The sequence below is a fragment of the Artibeus jamaicensis genome, unplaced genomic scaffold (assembly GCF_021234435.1).
Source record: "Artibeus jamaicensis isolate MK-2021 breed Jamaican fruit bat unplaced genomic scaffold, CSHL_Jam_final contig_76, whole genome shotgun sequence".
Lineage (NCBI taxonomy): Eukaryota > Metazoa > Chordata > Mammalia > Chiroptera > Phyllostomidae > Artibeus > Artibeus jamaicensis.
The window spans coordinates 23,295,966-23,319,523 of record NW_026521954.1 but is presented as its reverse complement, the minus strand read 5'-3'; the positions used below and the strand labels follow the sequence as shown (position 1 = coordinate 23,319,523).

Sequence of the window (23,558 nt, the reverse complement as noted above, 5' to 3'; positions counted from 1 at the left end):
AAATAATTTTTAAAAACTGGTTTTTGCCTCCTCTGCCTTTTGACCTCTGAGCTCAATCCATCTGGAGCCCCAGCAGGAGACTAAAGAGAAGAAAGAGAGAAAGGTCAGGGTATTTCTTCTATAAAATCCCTCTCAGCAATGTCACTTCAGCCTCGTCATATCCCCTGCCAGGTCACTGCCACTTGCTCTAAACGCAAACTCTCTCTGGCCTCCCAGATTCCAGTAAGCTTTCTCTCTCTTCACCCCTTGGGTCCTGGAACAGCCAATGAATGGCTCCTATGTGTCAGGTTCTATGTCTGGAGTGGGGTATTCACACTCATGTAAGCTGTGGTAGCTGTGAAAACATTCATAGGCCAGTGAGAGAGATGCAAACCAATATTGTCCATGAGTTTAAAGCTGCTTTAATAGAGGTTTGTACTGGGAACAAGACTCAGTTTCATCTGGAAACCAGATGCCAAAAATGCTATTTATACCTCCAAGGATACTGATGACGCGAGCTCTGAATGGGCCCTGTGTCCATTTGAGGATGACCTTACTCTGCTGGAGAGCTTTATCTTTTGACTTTGGAAAATCGAGTATGACTTAATAATCTGGGAAGAATCCAAAGTTATTCCACTTGGCCCCAAGAGATGACTTTTCTCTTATTCTGAGATCATAGTGCAGACAATCTGGAAAGACTCAAAACAGGATTTTTTCTTTTTATTTATTTACACAATCATCATCATCATTATTATTGCCACACTTAATATTTACTGAATGTCAAGCGACCTTGGGCAAAGAATAGGGTAGAATAAAGGGGAAACCTAGAGGTTTGCCATACAAAGGGAGTCTCCAGTGGAAACTGGGGGATTCTTTTGTGATGAGTAGACTCATGGTAAGAATTGGATTCAGGACAAGAATAGACCCTATGAATGGGTTTGGCTTCTACTGTAGACGATATTGCTCTGCCTGGATTCCTTTTCAGAGATTTTTTTCATTTCTTCGTAAAGTACTAGTGTCTGTTAAGCCAATCTCTGTCTCACAAAATGGTTATCATACATGTTCACTTTGTCCAGGAAAACAGGCTAGTTTTATACAAGATAAAGCAAATATCTATTTCCCAGAGGAAAAGATAACAATACCATAATCAGACATGGAAGGCTGAGAATAAAACAGTGTGCTTTAATTACTTAAGTTTTAAGTTTCTAAAAAGTTAATAGAAAAAATATAATAGAGAAGGCAAAACAAAGGAAGTTCAGTCCTTCCTCACCAAACTGGTAAATGAGAGCTGGCGTGTCTCCCCTGTGGGAAGGAGTTTTATCTCAGGGATGGAAGCAAAATAGAATGAAATAGAGAAAACTGTGTGAGAATTTCTAGGATATTAAAAATAAAAGTCAGGTTCATTCACCTTCACAATTTTCAAAATGTCTGTGTGTCCTTTTCACCAAAGATGGAATGGGGTTGCAGGAATGTGTCGGAGACTTCTGTTGGCTGCCCAGCAGTATCTGTTTCCCTATTTTGTCTCTTCAAAACACCTTGATTCCACTTGAGGACCCATGTGACTTTGGAGAAGCTGACATCCTACCTGTCTCCAGGAGTCAGGCACGCACATTTGGTGACATTTGATTCAGGAATGGAAATGTGACCTAACCTAAATGCAGTAAGGGTTAGTGTTGGAACTTTTTTTTTGAAGATTTTATTTATTTATTTTTAGAGAGAGAGGAAGGAAGAGAGAAAGAGAGGGAGAGAAACATCAGTGTGTTGTTGCCTCTGTGCACCCCTTGGTGGGGACCTGGCCTGCAACCCAGGCACATGGCCCGACTGGGAATTGAACTGGCAACCCGTTGGTTTGCAGGCTGGTGCTCAATCCATTAAGCCACACCAGCCAGGGCTAGTGCTGGATCTCTTGTTTAGGCTGCTGGGACACAAGGGTCCTGTCTGCCCCTGAAGGCTGTAGATCGTAGTTATGAGTCCTGAAGTGACCATTGTCCATTTTGGTGGGAAGTCGGTCTGAGACGAAACCACTGTGGAAGGCAGAGTTCAGAGTTTCTAAGGGAAATAAAGCTGAAATCTTGATGATATCATAAACCTTAGAACCAGAGTGCCTGAAATCCACCCAGCTTTTAGTGTTGTAATTATTGTAAGTTAAAGTTATTTTTATTTTTTACTTAATGCAGATGCACTCTTTATTAGTAATAACTAAAGCGATCTTAGCTAATATGTGTTTAGCAACGGCAGCTGTGCTTATGCAAAATCCTCAATGTGCTCAGCTCCATGCTATTTACCAGAAGTTACCGGGAATTACAGGTTTTCTCAATCCACTCTCCCCTTTACCCTCCAAAGGCTCGAAACATTCCTATGCACCCTTTATAGCTCAGTGAAACTTCCCTCTCTTGAGTGAAGCTAGCCTAGTCTTGCTCTTGACCTTAATGAAACGAATCATTTCCTCTTTGCTGTCACATCAGAGTCATTGTAATTCATGTGAAGCTTTCGCCACATCTTCTGGTTGGTTGTTTATGTGATTACCTTCTCCACAAGATTAGAAGTCTCTGAATCCAACGTGCCTGGGATAGACCTTGCCAACAGTCTGTGCCCAGTAAGTATATACCAATATGTACATATATGTATATATATTTCACTTATTTCTCCATCCTTTCCTGACTGTCGGTCAGTGTACCAGCAGGTTGGGATTCAAAGATGAATGCCCTGATCTTGGCTTCTAAAGAGCATACAGGGTAAGCATATAAATATTTTTATTGTACATATTCAGCAGTTTATTTATTATTTGTTTCTGCATATAATAGTAATTAAATACAACTGTAATAAATAACTTTATTTATAAATTATATAGATATACTACTCTGCTAATGTACTATTCACATTACAAAAGTTAAGAAAACATTGGATGAGCTAAGACTAAGCATAAATCAAAGGCTTACTAATTTACTGCTGCACCCTAATGGATGGCCTCACACGGGCCCTACATGCCCCCTCTGCAGACCACTCTGCAGACCACTGGCCCACTGGCTCAGAGATCAATGGAATCAGACTGGAGGGAGGTCCACGTAGGCTTGTCTGGTGTGGAAAATGAGCCCCCAGTGCTCTGAGCTTGAGGTTCTCTGGGCGGTGGGAAGGAAGATCAGGCCCTGGGTGGTTCAGAGGGCTTCACTTCTCATTCTTCGTGCTCTGAGGCTTCCAAGAAGGGAAGGGCTTGAGTCCCCTCCAGAAAGCTATCAGGTTTCCTTTCCCCTCAGCACAACCCATAGAAAGCTGGCTTCCTGGGCAGACTAAGGAGAATGCCCTCTGGTGAGAATTACTCCTGCTGTTTCCGGAGCATTCCGCTTCCAGGGTCCCTGGCAGTACAGACTACAGAATGCATCTAAGCCTCCACTGTCTAAACAAGGGTCTTTTCTGACTCAGCCAGTAACTCAGTGTCCATCCCCCATATTAAACACAAAGGGCTTGACTTTACCCTTGGCGCCAAGAGATCTTTATTAGCTCCCTGACTCCCAATGTCTCCAGCCAGGCAGAACTAAGGGGCTCCATATTCTGTTTGCCACATGCCCACTGGATAGTTTCCAAGGGCAGAACAAGTGGACTGGAATGCACTATTTCACGTATTCTTTCCCGTGCTGACAGTCCCATGAACTATGTGCTATCCCACTTTACAAATAAGATGACTGAGACCATGCAAATTTAATGACTTCCCCCAAAGTCAATTAATATGCCATAGATACAGGATTCAAACCAGAGTTCCCTTGCTTTGGCCACTTTCCTTGTTACACTGCACTGCTCTGTCTCATTAATGATGGTGGAATTAATTGCTATTAAGGTGATAGATTCTGTTTAATTTATAAGCAGATAGCAGGTTGGTAGAAATCATATAGCTTCAGAGTTTGAGGGACGGTAGGAATAGTGTATTCTTCTTGCTTGTTATATGGACGTTTATTCCACCAGCAAGGTGAGCTGACTTGCCTGGTAGTGAAAATGGGATTTGAAGCAGAGTCGTTCCTTCATGCCCGAGTCCCCATTTTACCACCCTGCGTAGCTTGTCTGGTTCCTCGGGAAGAAGAGTGGGTGGGGCTTTGCAATCATAATACAGGTTAATATCATATAGCAGCTCAGAATTTAACCAGTGCTTTCATATGCATTATTTTTTGACTCTTATTACCACCATGCAGGCAACTATTATTTTATTCTTCTCCCTGGTTTGCAAATGAGAAAAGAGACATGTGCAGTATAGGGCCAGGGAGCCAGGACTCTTTTAAAACCACTGGATTCTGTGCCCCCCCTGCCCCCCAAGGACTGTCTGTCTATGTAGGAGTTTATAGTTCTGCACATTATTTCAGTTTCATAAGCTGTTATTATCAACTCATGCCAGAAGAAGACAGGAGCACAGACGCACACTGACATGCCCCAGCTCCTGTTGAGAATTCCTGTGGAGCCTGCCTTTTTATTTTGTTAGGAGAGCAAAATGAACCCGACTCAGCTGTTGATGAGACACTTTAGTTAATTTCCACATTCAAACAGACACTTATCCTTAATAGAAACAAATGAAAACACAATAAAAATGGTAAAACATATTATTAAAGTTTAACAAAGATGAAGACATGCAATGATCAGAAGAGTCTTAGCCTAACTTGGAAGATTAACATCAGGGGCCCTTCTTATAAGACTGTTGTTAATGCATCAGCAGACACATTTTGGGGGCTAAGTATGCTTTATACATTATATCCTGACATGCTCACAAAATGCAATGAAGTGTGATGTTATGATGATCACTGTTCTAATTTTACAGAAAGAACTGTTAAGCTGGCCTGGAATCCACAGGATCTGCCTGAACAAAGGATCTTGACCAGCTTGCTCATCGGCATGAGGAGTATGCTGCTTCTTGCATTGTTTCTCCTGTTGGTGGTGGGTTGGCTCATCTTAGGAGGAAAAGGTGTTATCAGGCTCTTCATGCTGACATCTCTAAAAGATTTCACTGGTAGTTCAAGACTCAACGGGCAATACATATAAATGTCCTTTGGGTTAATGTCCTTGTCAAAGAACTGTGAGATTAATAACAATGCTGTTTTCTGTTATTTCTTTATCCAATCAAGAAAGAAATGGAGAGTTTTAATTGAATGCTAGGGCCAGGTAGAGCCTTAGATGTTTAATATGAAGCACTTCCTTTGCTCTGTAATTGTGATGTACACTGACCCAGAGTGCCATAGTGCAACTCAGGAGAAGCAAGGAAGAGGCAGAGAGAAATTTAGGCTCTGAGCGACATGGATCTGAACCCCAAACCTGTGCATGTCTCTCTGTACAGCATGGCCAAGCCACCTTTGATACAGAACCATTGTCATTTCAGTTAATTTCAGCCAACATTGAACCCCCATTACATGGGAAAGCAGTGCATCTATGATTCTCCCCACTCCTGGACCAAATCTCAGCCAAATGTGTTGGGACTCTGTTCAGTCAAAGAACATTCAGTCAAATGTTCAGTTCAAGTGCAGACCCTTTTCAATAATTTAAATGTACAGACTGGTGCAATTATTGAAGCTCAAGCCTTACTCCAATTTTAACTTTTCCCTTGCCTTGAATCAGGCCAACTTCAGACTTGGAAGCTGCTGGTAGTTCTTGGGCCATGAGTATCTTCTCTGTTTCCCTACCCTAATCTTCTGTTTCATTCTGCTCTCTCTAGTCTAGATTTCTGATTTTTTCATGGTCAAGTGCAGGAGGAGGAAAAAGGCCATTGTGGCAGGCAGAGGAGTGACTTGGTGCTGGACCCTGCTGCATGTGGCACAGGTATTTCCTGTTTATTGTTCAAAGGGTCCATTCTGGGGGCAGATTTCAGAAGTCTTCGTACTAGAAGTATATCCATGGGTCCTGCACCTCTAGTTGGCCTCTTCCAATTTCTCTTGCCCACTGGGCTTTCCACAGTCCACCCCACAAAGACATTAGGCTGGCTTCTAACTTCGGGGCCACCACTGGTGCCCTGGTGCCCAGGGTGCCCTGGTGCCCACATGAAAAATGTGGTTTTCCCCATGGATGGGGCTCCATTTCTTTAGTGCCAGGATATCTGAGGTAGGTAGTTATGGCCACGACACTCCCAGTCGCAGTCTTCCCCAAGCCAAGGTCATTATTTCCCAAATCTAACACACAAGCCACCGAGGTGCTCCTTCAAAATTCCTTTCACTTGGTTTGAGGTCAGAAGCAAGTTTCTCCCTTTTTCTCTGAGTTTTGGGATGTGGCACACAGACCTCAGATAGCCCCATAAAAGGAAAGCTTTGTCACCTGCTCTTCTGCTCAAATCCTTCTATTCCTTTGAGGTGGGTGACAATCTCATTTGTACAATTTTGTAGCAAATAAGGCCTAGCCCTGTATTTTGGATCTGGCTGATTGGCACCTATTTTTGAGGTCTTGGGGAATTCTGCCAGTGAGGACACAGAAGGGCTCCCATTTATCAGCCTCTTATGCTAACATTTATTCAAGGCTACTACATGCCAAACAGAGTTAATCCCTGGTTATTTCATTTCATCTCCAGAATGGCCTATTGGATGGTATTGTTTTCCTGATGAGGAAATTTCAACACAATAATTCAAGTTAATGTAGTTATCAGCATTGGAGCTGGACATTAATCCAGGCAGTCTGATGATTTCCAAATGGTTAATCACTGCATTGAACTTCTCCACAATACCAGCAGGGTTGGGAATTATGCCAGGTCAACTTATTAGAAGAAAATCATGCCCAAATCTCACTAGTTCTGAACATAGTGGTTGAGTTAGATAGAATTAGGGGAGTTGGGGAAAGAAGGTAAAAAGGAAATAGATAGAAACCCTTAGAAACCACTGACTGGGGTGGGCGTAGAGGGTGGGCATAGATTTGAAATCCTAGAGGCCTGGGCTTGACTCTGACATTTTTATTGCTAGAATGACCTTGGGCAAGTTATTTTACTAACCTTAGTCTTGGTTTCAGTTCTATAAAATAAGAATAATATATATCTCAGGACTCATCTGAGAAATAAATGGGATGTTGCAAGTGCTCATCAAATAGTGTGAAGTGTTAGATAATTGAGGGCTGTGATGATGATGATGATGGTGATGATTATAGCTAATGACAATAACTAATATTTATCGTTATTATATGCCAGGTGGTGGTCTAGACTCTAAGTACTTTACATGCATTTACTTGTTCAGTCTTCAAGATGGGTGATGAGACAGTACTATTCCTGCTTCTTGTTACAAGACAGTAAACTCAGGCATGGCTGAGCAATTTGCCTGATGTTAACACAGCTGGTGAGCAGCAGGCTGGGAAATGAACACAGTCGACCTATGAATGGAGCTTAGGTGTAGCCAGCACCACTCTAGAAATATGCAGAAATCTCAGGGAGGTGTGTGATTCTTCTCCGTCACAATGTATAGTAATGGCATCATTATAGTTAGTTTTACACAATTCTTTAAGCATCAGGAAGTCCATTAAAGTGCAGTATTTTTAAAATACAGGAATATCATCAGAGCATATTTGAGGAATGAATATTTATTAAATAAATCAATAATTAAGAGAAGGCCAGACATTAATTGCCTGTTATCTGATTTGTTATAAAAGCTATTTGAAAATTATTCAGTGAACCCAAAGATTAATCCAACTTTTTTACTTTTACTATGGAAGAGAAAAATAACAGAAATATTCTGTGATTTTTTGCAGGGATTCAAAATTTCTTCTTGATCATGACACATGGAGTCTGCTTATCAAGGGAATGCCTTGCTTTACGGTACGTACAGCATAAATGCTTTAGGGAGCAGAAATAGATTTCACTTTATTTCCCCTTTTCCCAGCAGAACATAATCTGTGCGTAGTGATGTAATCAGCAACAGTGAGTTTGTGGAAAACTTCCTACACAAATCAAAAACTTTCAATATGCATTTGCTTGTGATTTCTGGTGCCCTCTGACCAGATGGGGTAACCATCTGTAATTCCATTTGTGTGTGTGTTATAACAATAAGCTGAATAACCACAACGTCAAACAGACTTTTTAAAAAAAGCCTGATAATCACTAGCATTTCAATTGATTCATGTGTACTCTGGCATTTGGAAAGTGCATTATATTTTTAGGGTGAAATGATCTGTTTTGTTATTTTATTTTATTTTTTAATACAATCATACCCTTCCTTCTATTTTTCCTTCCCTCCACTTTGTCTTTTTTCCATCCTTCTAGCTTGTTTCAGGTAGGTGTCTTTTGTCTCAAGCAGCACACAGCAACTCAGATTGAGTATAAAAACGAGGAAGGTGATGTTGGATGAATTTGGAGTGGCTCTCTGGGTGCAAAGAGAAGCTGACCCAATAGTTCATTGGAAGCTCTTTTCAACAGTTCATTTTTCCAATCACTGCCTGGCACCCAATCCCAAAGTCATTTCTGAATGCCAATATCGAATCATCATGTTTAAACTTAAAAGTTATACTATGCTGTAATCAATTGTATCTCAATAAAACTGGGGGCCAGGGCAAGTTAGCCATTGTTATGTAAGGAACCCCTCCAAACCTCAGTGGCTTAAAACAATAGGCATTTGTTAGATCCCATTTGCAGTTCGTCTGAGGAGGTCTTCTGGTCTGGACCAGGCTCAGCTTGTGATGGGGACAGAGTTATTTTATTGTCCAAGTATCTGAGGTCAGCAGCTCATTATCTGGGGGCTTTCTGCATCTTGGCTGGTTCCTTCTGTACTTCTAAGGTCTTGCCTGGAAGAAACAGGCAGGCTTTGCCTTACGTGGCCTTTCATTCATGGGAAGCGAGGGGGAGGAGGGTGTTACTGGCTCTTGTTCAGTGAAGGTGGAAGGGTCCAGGAAAATGAGCAGAAGAATGGGCAGCCTCTTATAGCCTAGGCTCAGACCTAGCATGACACTACCTCTGCCCCATCTGTGGGTCAAAGTGAGTACCTAGACCAGCCCAGATTCAAGGTGGGGAATGGAGAAACAGATGTTACCTATGGTTTGATCACCGTGCAGAGGGACATAATGGTGGTCATTTTTGGAAACAATATACAGGGACAGAAACCACAGCTCCCAAGTAGGATAAATAGACACATTATTTATAGCATTGCACTGGGGTGAATCACCTCCACTCATTTTTATTTTTCAGTTATTCCACCCAAGACTCAACACTCACCATCTCTGGAATGGTGCCTTGATTGGCCTCCTGATTAAATTTGTGTAAATTGGGAAAGAAGAGCTCTCAAGAAAAAATTGAAGTCCCACTGCAATAAGAATGAGAAAGTGATGATGAGCAGATAAAAAATAATGTTTTTCACATAGCTCTCAAGGCCCTGAGTCTTTCAGGATCTAAAGGTGTACACCATTGGTCTGTTCTCATTTAGTTCTTACACAAGTTCCATGGGGCCTCCATTTGGAGGACTCTTTGTTGATGATAATGGGCCAAAGACTTGGTGAATAACAAGTGTTTACTATGGAGAGAGAAAGTGTTTTCAATAGTGGTGTTAGTGAAGGATACTTCCTCCTGACTTCTAACATTTTTGTCCTGTAAAAGAAGTTTAATTAAGAAGTGTAACTCTGGGCCTTTCTCTGCCCTTTGAGCTATGAGTTTGTAAAATGATCCATCTGGCTGAGATATTTGGAAGGCGTAACTGGGGATGTGCAACTTAGCTAAGCCATGTTTGCCTCAGGAGTTATGGGCAGGGAGACCTGCCCAAGTGCAATGCCGCCCAAATTTGCGTGAGTAGGTCTCCTCAGATCCAGAGTTTGCTATTAGCAAGTTGCTTGACTAACCTAGTGAAGGATGTAACTTGCACCCTGACCTCCATCTGTAATACATATCACGTTTGCATGATATGTATTGCCATACATATCACATGTATTGTTTCCATATTTCTTCTTTGCTTTATTTCTGTACTTGTTCATAATCCAGATGAAAAAGGGGGAATTGCACTTTTGTGGGCCCCCTTGGAAACCCAAGAGAAGAATGCAATGTGAGCAAAAAGATCAGCAGCCTAAAGCAGTTTGGAGCATTTGGGAAGCTTTAGGTTCATATACCTGGACTAGAGCTGTAGGGTGGGACCTAAAGAAAGATGTGAGAATCATACAATCAGAAGACTCATATGCCATACCAAACAGTGTGAGCTTTACACAGAGGCCATTGTGGGAGAGCCTTAATAAAGAGCTGATGTATTGATTCATGGGATGGACATAAAAATGTCACTGTTTTGGAAAAGCTACTCAAGCTCTATTGTTGAGAATGTCCCATCAAAGCCTCAAACACAATGGATGGAGGCATCATATACACCACCTTCTAGGGTCCCGTGTTCCACAGGACATAAAAAAGCAAGTGAAGCAAAACAACAAAGAAAAGAGTGAAAGAGAGGCAGAGATAGAGTTTTCTAGTAGGACAGATGATTGTACTGTCCATTTCTACCAATTAATATTGGACTTAGTCTGGCTGCTGAGTACTGGAGACACAAAATAACAGTGTGCTCCCAGCACCAGATTTAATCTGGTTGTTTTCATCTCTGGATCCAAAAGAGCTCAGAGATGATACAAACCATTTCTCCCACAGGTTCAATGATTTGCCCAAAGTCTCAGAGATCACTTTTTAATTTGTCATTTTCAGCTTCCCCAACTAGCTCTTCTTCCTGTGTTCAATATTCTGCATCTATGTCCTGTAAGCCTGACTGATAGTGCCATCCTCCACTCCACCTACTTCCTGTTTCCTCCAGTTGCTTGTTTCCTTGTTAATTGCTTATTCTGTCTTAGGAGAATTGCCATTGCACTCTCGTTACAATAAAGCATGTTATCAATCATGTCAGTTCTTTGCTCAAAAGCTGTCATTCAACAAGGATGCAATGAAGGGCACTGAAATATGAGTCCCAGGATGTCTTTTGCTTCAATATTCCCTGCTTCCTTTTGTCAGATACGTTGCAGATGCCCAAGCTTGACCTGGGAGTTAAGGGGCTTCCTGATGGGGAGCTTAAGTTGGAGCAAACAGCAGACTTTTTCCAAACTACTCCTCATTCTTGCCTCTGCTTATGCTGTTTCTTCCACTACTGTTGCCTTCTGTCTGCCAAATCCTATAGCATCTTCAAGTCACCAATCCTTTGTTGTAGTTAAAGTTTCCATAATTTTCCATTCAGAACAGGCATAGGCAAAATATGGCCGCAGTCTGGCCTCCTGTATTTCTAGTGTGACAGCACAGCCACACCCCCATTGACACGTGGCCTTTGGTTGTTCTCAGGCTACAACTGCAGAGCAGAGAAGGAGAGGGCGTGACACAGGTCCTACAGCCCTCAGAGCTGAAGACATTTGCTCTCTAACCACTTACTGGAAAAGTTTGCTGACCCTCATTTAGAAGGTCAACAGACATCGCTTTGCTTTTACCTCTTTTAGTAATAAATAATGGCTTTGAACAACAGTCACCACTGATAGAGTAATTGACTGGGAAATTAGATAGCAGGCTGAGCCTTTTTTTTTTTAACATTATAGCAGTCAACTTTCATGACTTATTTAAGGACCAGGTCTGGCTCTTCACAGAGCACAGAACCATAAAAGACTAGAGAAGTTTGGGAGCCTGAGCAAGAGAGTGAGCAGTAAGTAGCCACAGTGGGATTTGAACTCATTTTTAATTTTTATTTATTTATTTTCACTCTTTGAAATCTGTGCTCTGACCTACTCTGCAGCTGACTGTATGTGTCTTCTCTCCTGGGGTGAATTTTAATCCCCTCTTTGTATACAGTTTAGCAAAGTGTCTTGCATGTGGTATGTTCAGTCTGTTCAATTATTAAATAAAAGCATGGCTACGTTCACACGTGCAGAAGAAGAAAGGGGCATGGGGCATTTAACCATTAGGTTTTTCTTGTTATTTTGACTATAGACAGGGGTTTTGATTGTTCTTGCTGTTGTCCTAATTGAATCTAAGTCCCTTGGGGGTATAGGTATTTATTTCCAAAGAAACAACAAAGAAATACGTTATATCTGGGCTTGGGCAATTCTTGTGAATTAGAGAACAGAACAACTGAGTCTACCAGTCATGTTTCAGCTGAGTATTGTTTCCAGCAAGCCACCTATCTCTCTAAGCCTATTTACCCATTTATATAACAAGAGAATTTGATTTGTACTATCTAAAGCTTTGTGAGTATGACTGTAACAGTACTTTTGGTGTGTTGATCTTAGGACCACAGAGTCTAAGACAGAGCAGGGAAGAGGAAGAGAGCTTACTTTTATAAAGTGCCTACTATGTGCAGGCACAGGTGTGGGTGTTTTTCAGGCATTGTCTCATTGAGAACTCCAGTGCAGTCCTGGAAGGAGCTGCAATACTTCTTATAATAACAGAAATAGAGGTTCAGAGGGATTTAAAAAGTTTCCTTAGATCAAGCACAAAGTGAGATTCCCAGCAGGGATTTGAGCCCTGGTCAGACTGATGACAAATGATATACTGTTCCCACCACGTCAGGGTTGTCACACTATGCCAATCCACAACGGACAGTCACTGAGGGCTGTGCTTTGTTTCTTTGGCTTTAGTCCAAAGTAATTGATCTGAAAGTGCAGGGAAGTCGAGACTACAGCATAGACATGAAGCTCATGAGAGTGAGACTTCAGCTTTCCGCTCTTCATAATCACAAGCTGCCTGCTGCTCAAGTCTGTTGTGATGTGATAAATCTTGTTGTTTTTCTTAAACATAATGCATTTCTCTTTTATTATCCTTACCTGAGGACATTAAAAAAATTTCTTTTTCAGAGAGTGGCAGGGGAAGAGTGAGAGAGAGAGAGAAACATCAGTGTGAGAGAGAAACATTAATTGGTTGCCTTCTGTACATGTCTGGACCAGGGAGTGAACCCATAACCTTTTGGTGGATGGGATGACACTCCAGCCAGCTGAGTCACCTGGCTAGAGCATAATACATGGAAAAAAAATCATCACCACCAGCATCTGAGTGAGGGCCTTTGTGGCTCTAGTCCGATCGTTTAGGACAAAACCTTAGACACTTCGCTCATTCCTTTAGATAAATCTCCCAATTTTTCCACAACAATATTCATATTCATCAAAGCTGATTGTGTCATTCTAAATTAGGGTAAAGACTAAATACTAAATTTAGCACTTTATGTTTCTGAAAATAATACAATATTTTATATTATCAGTTCTCTGCAGATATATTTAGTGTTATATGTCCCTTTCAACTTCATTATAAAAACACAGACTGCAACCAAAAGTAATAATAACAGTCAATGTGTAAATAGTTCATAATTTCCACTTTTATGTATAATTAACCCTCCTTAACTAGCTTATGAAGCAGGTGCAGTGATTCATATTTTACAGGTAAGAAATAGAGGCTCAGAAAAATGAAAAGGCTTGCCAACTCCAGCTAACCTTCACTGACAAGACTGGCCAGGTGCACTTCCAAAGAGTTAACATGCATCAAATCCTTGAGTTTTCATGAGGGGTGGAGGCTGGTTCGGAGCCAGGCTTTCGAAACCAAATTCCCTTATTTTCCTCCACACATTGCTGCCTATCCATGGAACATATTAAATATCATTTACCCCATTTTTCTTATTTTGTGGTTATTTTGTCTTCTACTCAAAAAGAAAATCTAAAGAATATAGCACAACCAATAATTGCACAATGATAATTCAACTTTGATAGAAATGCTTTGTGGTTTTTAAAAAATTTGACCTTACTCCAGGAGGTAATATCATTACACTCAAGAGTCACAGGTACAAACAAACAAACAAACAAACAAACAAACGCACACACACAGTGGCTCAGGAAAGTTCTAGCACAAAGGTTTATATAGTACAGGTTCTAGTCCGTAGGTTTTCCTCTCTTCTTGTCTGTGTCTGCTCACCCTTTTCCAAATAACCAATAATTCATCCCGACTCTATTCTCCCCCATTTCCTGAAACAGATGAGGTGGAAGAGAAGAGACCAGCCAGACCAGGCAGAGTGAACACTTAACCTGCTCCTTTCTCCTTGCTTCCTCCTTGGTGTTATACAATCAGGCAACACAGGTTTTCCAGGGCCAAGATGAGGGAGATTAGATTTTACAATGATGCAAATGTCTCTCTGGAGGGCTGCATTTCACCTCATGTTCACTGAAAGCCTGTGTTGACAGTTTCAACTGTAAGGAACATTCCACCTCTAACTGCTTGGCCATGAGTCACCTCCAAAGTCTCCATTGGCAACATCTGTCTAATTTGTTCTTTTCAAATTGTGATTTTAACTTTACACTGAGGATGCTTTAGAGTGAAAACTGTGTGTTGCTTTTTTTTTTATCAGGGAACTGCAGAAAATAAGTATGCCAGTTGAAATGCGAAATTGTTATCACATTCCAAAGTTGTTCTCAACACTCTCTGGTCTTGTGCATCATTCGTAGTGGAGGACTAGAGCTAAGAGTTGGATTTTATACTTTCAGTAACTGAACTCTTGGTAGACGACACATATGCATTCATAAACCATGGGCCTAGCAGAATAATTCATCTCTCTCTTTAATATTCAGATTTCTTCACTCAAGTTCCCAGAGAGGCCTTGGCAAACCACCCCCCATCAGTATGAGAGCTAGTTTTCAGTATAATACATTTTTTTTGCTTTCACACCCAGCATGATTTATGCATTGCCTCTGACATGGGGTATGTTCTCCGAGATTTTCTCAGTGAATTTCCTGAAGCCAGCATAAATGATCTTCCTAAAAATTGAAGAAACATTGCAATCTTAGGAAGTCCTTTAAGACCTCAGACCTTATTTAAAACTAATATTGAATATATTTTTGTTTCCAAATTCAGTGTTTTGCATAGTTCCTTTGACACTAAATCCCATGTTAGAGGCTGTGTGCCTACTGGTGAGCTACATAAGTGCAGAGGCAATGTCTTGTTCATCTCAGAATCCACAGCACCTAAACCCAGCTATACCCATCTAGTAATGTACAGGCTCTCATGAGAAAGGTTGCTTAGGACCAGCTTCTAGACCAGTCTCTAACCAGCTATTTGAACTTAGACAATATCTTTATCTTCCCAAGTTTTTATTTTCCTCATGTGTAAAAGGGGCTTATAATGGCACTTAACATACATATTTTGGTGGCAGATTAGATAAAACTAAATGAGTTAATTTATTGTCAAGAGCATAGACAGTACCATTGCCCAACACACAGTAATTACAAAAAAAGATAGTTATTGTTAGAAAGGGAATCATTAAAAATCTTCTGAATTTTCTTGAGTAAAGTTGTAAAACATACAATTCTTTGATATCCAGAAGTTTCTGTTACTATAAACCTTCAAAGAGTTCTCTAAGAGGTATTGGAAAGAATAAATATATTTATCATCAGACATCCTGGCTTTGAGTCTCTACTCTGTGAGTTATTAGTGGGCAGGTTTCCCCATCACTCTGAGGTTTGCCGATCTTTGTGGGTAACATCAGATAATATTAATAACTCCTGCATGAGTTTGTTGTGAGGATTGTATCTGTGGAAACATTCTTCATGGCAGGAGTTTTAAAATTTTAATCCAAAAAGCCTTTGTTCAGAGAACATGTCTTTATAAAGAAGCCCAAACAATAAGCAAAGAAAATGAATACTCCTGGAGCTGAATTTATAAACTTAAAATAGGGTTGGATGAGAGTTCAATGCACTAATCCCCTTGACTCCCACACATGTCATGTGGCATGACAGTTATCATGCCACAAGGAATGAGCGTGCTGGTAAGTTTTTTCCCCCTCTCTCTTCTTTTGTGGTTCCAAATATTTCTTTAATGAATCATAATTTTCCTGGATTTTAGAAGAAGACCCCAGTGACCCTAACCAGCTTTTGGGAAGACCAAGACTTCTGTAGGGCTGCGGGGTGATTAAATCTGGCACCAGTGATTACTCTTTGGGCTGTGGATGATAGAGAAAAGTGTGGAAAGTCAGTGTCTGGGCAACCACTGAACTGAGAACATCCCGTAGAATTAGAATTTTGGTGGTAGACACCTGGTTTTATGGAGTTAGTCTCTTTCTGTTTATCAAACTCTATTTGAATGATATTTCAGTGAATATCAATCTATTGATGACTGATACATTTGATGGAGAAGGAGGGGACAATAGAAAAAGAGAATTTAAAATTGGAAAGGGTTTTCAAAACAATTTATTTCAAAACCTTCACTTTATAGATAGAGATGTTGAGGCCCAGAGAGTTAGGGAGATTTCCCCAGACTACTGTATGTAATCACACTGAAGGTGGATTGGAGATACTGATTTGGAAAACCAAGTCACTGTTAAGATGATGGAGTGATCTCTCTGAATGACTCTCACATCTATGTGGGCAAGAGAGGAGGAAATATTCACATATCTAGTTTTGAAGGTTAAATAAAAAAAACAGACAGATAATTAACATCATCGAAACCTTAAATTTTCCATGTGCAAGGCGCTAAGTGCCATACATATGTTTTATTTAATCATCCAAACCACCCTAGGTGGTTATTGCATGTTATTATCCCCATTTTACAAATGAGGAAATTGAGGTACAGAGAAGTTAACTCTCTTGCATAAGGTCACCATCCAGCATGGCAGAGTGGAGTAGAACTCAGGCATCCTGACTCCAGAGCCCTGGCTAGCATTTAAAATCCTTCTGAAGCTCCCAATTCATGTTCCCTTCTGGTCTGCACCAAGTTTGCATTTGGTCCCCATCTCTTGTGACCTTTGCTGGACATCTTTTTGCTTTTGTGTCTGCACCTGCTTGCTCTCCTGTTATTACCTGCTTGTCAGCAATACTGCTCAGAAGTTAAGTCCCTCCAATAGGCTCAGTAGAGGGCAGGCTCCAACCTCCTGGTGAAGCCAAGTGAGACTTCTCCTCCCCCCTTTCCCTGAAGCTTCAGCTCTTCTTATTTCTCTTTACCTGGTGGTACAAACTCTTCCTGTTATTGGTGTCATTCTCTGCTTTGAAAAGGAGAGTATTTAAAACATTCTGGCAGGAGGAAGCTACTTTCAGTTAAGCTACAATCCCACCCAAGATGGATTGCCCATTTATGGAAAGACTTGGCTGCAGATTGGGTTCCTTGGAAGCAGATTCTGAGACAGAGTTTATAGTGCAGAATATTTATTAAGGACTAGTGATCTTGAGATCAATGTCCTTGAAATGTCCCTGGAGAGGAGAGGGGGACACAGCAGAGAGAGCAATAGAGGTGCCATGCAGCTCATACAGGCCAATGTGTGCCCCCCCAAGATAGCTGGGGGCTGGAGTCTTCATATTTGTCCCAAATTAGACCAATATTTTCATATTGATCAGTCATTGGATGTGGGTCACTGTGGGATGATGCACGACCCTGGACAAGGTGCCTCTCCACAGTTAAAGCAATCCCTGAGGAGGCAAAGTTTGTGTGATGACAATGCTCTTAGCACAGGGGCCCCACTGAGTTACATACTGTGTCTAGGATCTAGCAGGAGGAGAAGCCACCATCTAGGCCAGGGTCATTAACCCTGATTAGCTAGGCTTGGTATGGCTGCTGGTGCACTGTGGAGCAGAGAATGTGCGCAGGCTCAGTGAATCCACATGGGCTCTCTCAGTAATGCCTTGCTCAGGTGTGATTGTCCCACAAACCTGGTCAAAGAAAGGAATGATTTCCAGGGCTCTGGCCACTCAGGGTCTGGGTCACATTCCCAGGTAAGCTTCTTTGGTGGTTATAATTATGTGATAACTTGGCTGGGCTTCCTTACTCAGCTACTTAATCAAACACTAGTCTAGGTGTTGCAGGGAAATTGTTCTGCAAATATGGTTAACATCTACCGTCAGTCACCTATAAGTAATCAAAGCTACTGTTGATAAGGTGGGTGGCCCATATCCATTCAGTTGAAGGGCTTAAGAGCCAAAGCTGAGGTTCCTTTGAGGAATAACACATTTTGCCTCAAAACTGCAACATCAGCTCCTGCCTGAGTTTCCAATTTTCCAGCCTGCCCTTCAGACTCCAGACTCGGCCAGCCAGCCCCACCATCGTGTAAGTCAACTATAGTCATGTCCTCCAATTCCTTCAACTAAATCTCCCTCTCTCTGAATAGATGGTAGATAAAAATAGATATAGAGATAGAGACAGACAAATAAAAATTAGGGAGAGAGAGGTAGAGAAACAGCTAGGTATAAGTACAGTTAAATCTCTCTAGATCTTGATTCTATTGTACCGGTATTGCAATGAAGACTAGCCGATATGATATCTGAAGGGGAGATTTCAAATGGACAGTGGGTGTGGTAGTGACAATCAGTTGCAGCCAAAGACCAATTGTAGGAAGGGGGCCATAGTCCCCTTAGACCATGCCCTCCTTGGGCATCCTTTAGCCAGTGATGGAGCGTTACATGTGTACTAGAGCCTGACATGTCTGCTCAACACAGGACTCCTCCAAGGGGCAACTTTCCTCTGGAGTCCTCACTGAGTTGGCTGAGATTTGAGATCTGTATCACAGTTGAGGTTCTCCTGCCCAGTCTTGGTTCTTCCCCCTTCGCTTTCACAGGGTCAGATCAGCTCTAGTCTGAAAAAGTTCCTGCCCCATCCTTCTCCTGCCCTGTTTTCCTTTTACAGGTCTTACCCCCAACAAATTGCTTGCACTCTTAAATCCATCTCACCATCTGCCTGCTGGAGGGCCCAGCACCCAGCAGACACGTGTCCTTCTTTCCTCCTAACACACTGCCCATTTTTTTTGTAAGTTAGCTCAAGTCACTATCTATTATTTGCAAGGCAAAGAGGTTTAGCTTGGATGAATAGTATATTCCTAGGTCTTCATTAAGTTTCTGGGACCTGCTAACTTTCATTTGCTCTTCTTAAATATGACAAGACCTACACCCAATCTTACAATTGGCGCCTGATTATCTTATATGTGTGGTTAGTCATTAATGTTTGCTTCTCTTATTTTTGCTAACAATGACCTAACCTCTAAAAGTAAAAGCTGAGCACAGCTGCTACTTTTTCTATATTTCTTTTAAGACCCAGAGTAGTGTGTGTGTGTATGTGGGGGGGGGGCAGGGGTGTGTGTGTGTACGCACATGTCTGAACTGGAGAAACAAGGTTAATAGTGAAGGTAAGGTCATATTAAGAAAAGCATCAACAACTTTTGCATTGTTGCTGAACCAGAAAACAGACTGTGCTCAGATTTGCCAACGGGCCATTCTGGATTTATTTGGAAAAAACTGGGGACTTTCCTCCTTTGGGGGAAGAATTCCAAAGATTTTTTGTGTACAAAAATACCTTTCAGACTAAATGCTGACACCAGGCACCTAACAGCTATGTGCTTCTATGTGTCAAAAGTTCATGCACTTTCCCAAAACACAATAAAACAAAACAAAACAAAACAAAACAAAACAAGAGTTTATGCAACATAACACCGTATTATCAGAGCAATATGTTCTAGCTTTTAGATGGCCCACATTTTAGGTTCTGCAGACCCAAGCTTAGTTTGGAGTCTAGTCATGTGCATTCCATTCCAGGTTTCACCTCTGTAAATAAAATTTAGAGTGTGAGGAACATTTCCAGAACAAAGCAAATGGGTCACATGATGCCTCCACTTAGAAACCATTCTCATTTAGATCAACAAATACATTGATCACTTCCTGGGCATTGGATACAAAGGTGTTGTCCAGTAGACACATTCCACTCCTTTGAGAGATGGGCGATTTCTTAAGCCAGTTTTAAAATTAGGTGTATGGTCTCTTCTGGTTAATAAAGATGTTCAAAATTAGAATTAATAAGAGATTCTTTTACTTACCTGAGCTACATACTCAGAAAGTAAATTAACTTGTCTGAGCTTCTTTCTTTATCTTTCAAATATGAATGTAAATACATATTTTCTAAGATTGTTATAAATACAAAATGAGGCAATGTTATGTAAGATGCATGATGAAATATTAAATATCTGGAATATTTGGAACATATACTTCCATAAGTTCTTAAATTCTTTTTAAAAATTTTATTTAGTTATTTATTTTTAGAGAGAGGGGAAGGGAAGCAGGAAGAGAAGGAGAGAAATATCAGTGTGTGGTTGCCTCTCGTGTGACCCCCACTGGGGACCTGGCCTGTAACCCAGGCACGTGCCCTGACTGGGAATATAATTGGCAACCCTTTGGTCTTCAGTCCTCGCTCAATCCACTGCGCTACACCAACCAGGACAGTTCTTAAATTCTTATTTAAGCTTCCATCCCTCACCATCCAATTTATATATATATATAGTTTAAATGTTTCTCTTTTGATGTTAGGAAGTATTTTTTCAACTAGGAAATTCTGCGTTTTGTGTGTTTATCCACCAAATTGGATTTGGGGGAATGCTCTGGGGCCACTACTAGGGATTACTTAGCACATAGCAGTGTTGCTGGGCTGATAGCACCAACACACACATTTCCAACATGTAAGAATTGGAGTCAGATCTCATCCTGCTGGTCACCAGGTCCACTTTCTGACGGCCAGTTCTGCAGACTATTGCAACCCTTCTGTACCACTACACATTTTGCTGCAAATGTGCAGAGGTGGATCTATGAAGAGCTAAGGACCTTCCTCAGACTTTCTGCACTACACTACACTAGCCTCCTTTGTAATCCCAATCAAGCAGCTAAGTGTGCTGGCTCCAAGATCCCCTGGCAAGCTCTGACTTATTCATGCCAGGGCTAACTAGTACAGACCAGCTGTCCGAAGTCTGATTCTTATAAATTCTGATTCCATAATCCTCATAGAGGTTTTGCTTCCTTGATTGAACTTTGACTTGGATGTGTATTATGATTCATTTATAATATGCTTTATATATTTATATGAAGTTTTATTATTCATGAAAGATGATCATTCCTACAAATCCATGTACCAAATATGCTTAGCTGTCTTTCAAAGACAGGAAGCTTGAAGCTCAGAGAGGTGAAGTGAACATGTGTCCTATAGTGGTGATCTTGATCTTAGGACTCCTGACTGCTGAGTTCATTCCATGCTGCAGCTTTCCACACAAGCCCATGAGGAAAAGGAATCATCGCTGGAGCTCTAAGCTACAGCAATAGCTACTTGGCCACTTTCGCTAGGACTCTCTCATTCTCATAGGCTCCGGGGTTTTTATTGAGGCCATTGTACAAGGAAAAAGTAGATCCTGAAAGATGACCCTCTGATTCAGACCAGGAAAACCACAGCTGAGCACTTCTTGTAAGCTCCCAGGCATGTGTTCACTGTGGTCAACCACAGCATCATGTTCTCATAGTCTGTTCGCTAAGGAGCCATCAGGGAGGAGGGGGTGTGGGGGTTGGCTGTGCCAGACGTTGAAGACCTGTTCTCTGAGGCAGAGTTAGGCTCCATAAGTGGCAAGCGCAGACAGACAGACAAACATACACACCCCTATTAGAATTCAATTAGGGAGGCAGAACGTCTGTGAGGGTTATGGAATTAAGGTTTTATGAGACTTAGACTATAGACAGCATGTCTACTAGCCAGTCCTGGCATGAGTGAGGTGGGGTGGGGCTTACAGAGGTGCCTCAGATGCAGCACCTCTAACTAGTCACTGGGCTGAGACTACAGAAGAAGCTAGTGTAGAAGTTTATGGAAGATTATTGCTGAATTGCGGGCCTGTCACTGAATTTACAGCAAAGCAACACACGCAACCACTTATGCCAACTCAAAGTGACTGGGAACAACTCATGCTTTTATTATTGGTTTGCCTCTTCTGTGTTGAGTATTTAGCATTAGATTTTTCTGGCCTTAAGAGCTTATTTTCCCAGAAACGAGAGTAATGAACTTATTGCAACCATTTTCTACATTTTAATAGCACTCTAATCTTTCTGAAGCACTTTCACATTTGGTCCTAACCTCAGTGGGTGGGAAGTGGGGCTGCAGAGCTTGCTTGAAAGTTATTCCTCATTAGCACAGGGTGAACCAAATTGGTAAAGTGACTTAGCAGATTCAGGACTTGACGGCAGATTCCGGGAAAGGTCCCTCAAGTGAGTGGTTGCCATCCTCTATCATGCTGCTTCTCTTTAAAAATGCAACAAAATGAGTCTGTCTCTATTTTGCTTGTTCGTTCATTTTGTTCATTAGATTCCACATGTAAATGAAATCAGATGACAGCTAAGGAGGGGGAAGGGTGGAGGAATTGAGCAAAAAGGAAAAAGGATCCATGGGACATGGATAGTAGTGTGGTAATTGTCGGGGACAGGGGATATGAGAGGACTAAATAGTAATAAAAATAAAAAAAATGTTAAAATAAAAACAACAATAACAACAACAATAAAACCCTCTGTGTTTAACTATTATATATGGACGTAGAAAATAAATATATCATAGACACCTTATTTAAATTTTAAATAGGTACAACCAGTATTTATCCTGGAGAAGACAGCATTTAGAAACTGATTTCAATAAATCAACAATCATATCTGAAAAAGAGTTTTAACTTGGTGCCTGTCAATGCATTGGTTCCTGGAAGTTCCTGAATCCCTTAAACTACATGCAAAATATTGACACTATACACACCTGAGAGAGGCTTCTGGGTCATATCTGGTTCTGGGGAGCTCGGGACATTCTAATCCAGGTGGCCTTCTGGTGGGAGACAGTAAACCTGAGCACCCACACTCTACTTCCTGCAGGCAGCACATGCCCTGGAGTCAGGACAGTCCTCAGGCCCTGAAGGCTCTAAACATCCTGTTTTATTGTGTTCAGCTCCATCTCTGGAACTGGAGGAATGCAGTGGGAGACAAGCCCCTCCTCCCCGCAGGAGCTCCCTGCATATCAGAGGAAATAGACAATTTCTGGTTCTCAGTTGAGAATGCTGGTGACCTAAAGCTCATGCCATGGGATCTGAACACAGCCTACACCTCTCCAAGAACTTTTGACTAAAAAGGGAGATATCTTGGGAGAAACCTGTGAGGGTATGCTATACAACTTTTTCAAAAAATTTGTATTTATTTATATTTAGAGAGAGGATAAGGGAGGAAAAAAGAGACAGAGAAACATCAATGTGTGGTTGCCTCTTGAGTGCCCCCCTACTGGGGACCTGGCCCACAACCCAGGCATGTGCTGTGACTGGGAATTGAACCCTATGGTTCACAGGCCAGCACTCAATGCACGGAGCCACACCAGGCAGGGCAGTGCTGTACAACTTTTATGTAGGCTATTTCAGTGAAATTCAATGGGATTTGCTTGCTCTGGGTACATTTCTTGAGTTTTTTTTCCTCCCTATACTACATCATTCAATCTCTGCACCCACTTGGTTCAGCAGGAAGTTTTTATCCTTTTACAGGTGGGGACAATGAGACTCAGACAGAAGTTGCTTTCCCTGGACCCAGTGGTATGATGAGGATGTGTTCCCCACTACAATCCTCCCCAGTGAAACTTCCAGCATGGAAAGACCAGGGACAGGATTCAATTTTGACTTTCTGTTGTCATAATCTTCTCTAAGGAAACAACCCCAATTCGAGAGCAGGAATAGTTATTGAAGACGTGTGTAGCCAGCCATATGATCTTAAGGAAAAGAAGAAAATGATCTGAGTGTTATCTGTGAAGTAAATTTACTCACCTACCCTGCACATACAAATACGGATTTTGTGTAATACAGAAAAATTCTTTTTTATAAAGAAGCAGAAAACAATAAGTACAGAATTTGCTAACTTAAGCTCATCTATGTCAAGAAAAA

At 41.4% G+C, this 23,558-nt stretch overlaps 1 long non-coding RNA gene across 1 annotated transcript; it reads left to right on the top strand.

Annotated features, from left to right (window-relative positions):
- Positions 1-2,397: 2,397 nt before the first annotated feature.
- LOC119035487 (uncharacterized) lies at positions 2,398-10,769 on the top strand. The gene is made up of 4 exons (XR_005079816.2): positions 2,398-2,575; positions 5,666-5,769; positions 7,669-7,735; positions 9,098-10,769. It is a non-coding gene; the product is annotated as an uncharacterized LOC119035487 (long non-coding RNA).
- Positions 10,770-23,558: the final 12,789 nt, after the last annotated feature.